This window comes from Octopus bimaculoides, chromosome 6 (assembly GCF_001194135.2).
Source record: "Octopus bimaculoides isolate UCB-OBI-ISO-001 chromosome 6, ASM119413v2, whole genome shotgun sequence".
Classification (NCBI taxonomy): Eukaryota; Metazoa; Mollusca; class Cephalopoda; order Octopoda; family Octopodidae; genus Octopus; species Octopus bimaculoides.
In genome coordinates this window covers 94,077,839-94,079,910 of record NC_068986.1, presented here as the reverse complement: position 1 = coordinate 94,079,910, position 2,072 = coordinate 94,077,839, and positions in this window count along the sequence as shown.

Genomic DNA, 2,072 nt, shown 5'->3' with positions numbered 1-2,072 from the left:
ATATATATATATATATATATATATAAATGTATGTACATATGTATGTGTGTATGTATGTCAGTATGTATGCACGTATTAATGTGTTAAATATTACCAATTTGTTCCATAGTCGTGAATTGATGAATATGCCAATGGTTAATTTAGTTGTGTCGAACGAAATGTCAATATAAGAATCATTATATCTCATTGGTCAGTTTCATTTCTAACGAAGATGTGGTAGGCATGGGTACGACAGGACATGACTTGTGTGGATGGAGCTCTCCGCAGCCACGGTAATGTGAATCTCATAAAGATTGGTGTTAGTGACGGTGGCGGCGTCGGTCGTGTTACTGTTGCAAACATCACCACAAAAACCACCAACACCACCACCACCACCAAAAATAACAACAACAACTAATACTACTACGACTACTACTACTACTACAACTACTACTACAACTACTACTACTACTACTGCTGCTGCTGCTGCTGCTGCTGCTGCTACTACTACTACTACTACTACTACTACTACTACTACTACTACCACCGTCAATTGAATCCTTGTTATGTTGTTGATTACCACATTCATTTCAATCAATATACAATGTATACAAAATGATATAAGCGTATACATAAATCTATTGACATATATGCATGAAATAAAAGTATGCAGTTAACATATGCGTTTTACTCCATTGATTAAATTTTTATATATACTCAAGTACCCAAAATATCAAGGAGTTTCTACCTCATAAACAGGAGTTACACCACAGTTATTTTGTGATCTTTGCTACCCTGGTACCTATTAACCAATTTATTTTGTCCTAGTTATTTATTAATTAGGAGAAAATAAATACATATAATATATATATATATATATATATATATATACACATACACACACACACATACACACACACGCACACACACACACACACACACACACACACACACACACACACACACACACACACACACACACACACACACACACACACACACACATATATATATATATATATATACGAAGGTATATCCATATACACAACAATATCACAAATAATACGTGTTATGTGCATCCTGACTCCAAATTGGACGTTCACCAATTACATCTGTCATCAATATAAATAATGAATTAAAAAACAGAATGTGGTTATAGCCAATGAGAAACGAGTAAGGCGGCAATGCTATGAATCCTGCGTATGATATAAAACGTGAATAACAAGCTTCACTGAAATCATTTTGTTCGGTTACCAACATACATATATGAAACATATACATATATGAAACGCATAGACACACACGCACACACACGCACAATCATACACACACATACACACTCACATACACACATGCACACACACGTACAGATACAGACGTAAACGCATGCGCAGATAGGGATACATATCAGGGAAAGACAGTGGAATACTCCAGGGCAAGACCAAAGAGAAAAGAAAACATGAGAAACAGAAAGTCACACATACACACTCACACACTCACACACACACACACAAACACACACATCTTATCTCGTCTTATTTTATTGCTCCCTTATTTCTGGGATAATCTTTAGGGCAGAGTCCCGAAGAACGCTCTCCATTGGGTCCTTTAGAAACAACCGTTTCTAATTGATCCGGCTGGTTCCTCAAGCGAGACCAACCAAGCTCATGGATGCTATCTAAGCCGCCATGGTTAGACAGCATCTACTCATGATCTACCCTTGGTTTTCCCGCCATTTGGTTCAGCCCGTAAAACCTGTCCAGCGATTCTTTCCCAAATCGTTCTCCCACGTGTCCATGGCATCTCTCAATTCGGAGGTGAAGCGTCAGCACACCTCTCTAATCTCCGAGATACACACTCTACTCCAAAGATCCATCGGAGCAACACCATCTCGGCCACTTGTATCTAAGATCGTATTCTTTCGGTCATTACCAAAGATTCCTGAGCGTAGTGAAAGGGAGGCACGAACACCGAATTGAAGATAGCGAGTTCGTAGATCCATATACTTACTTACAGGTGTGCCTAAATGGGCATGGGACAAGAACACTCTCACATGAAACTTAACGGAAATGCAGTCTCTGGACATCATACAT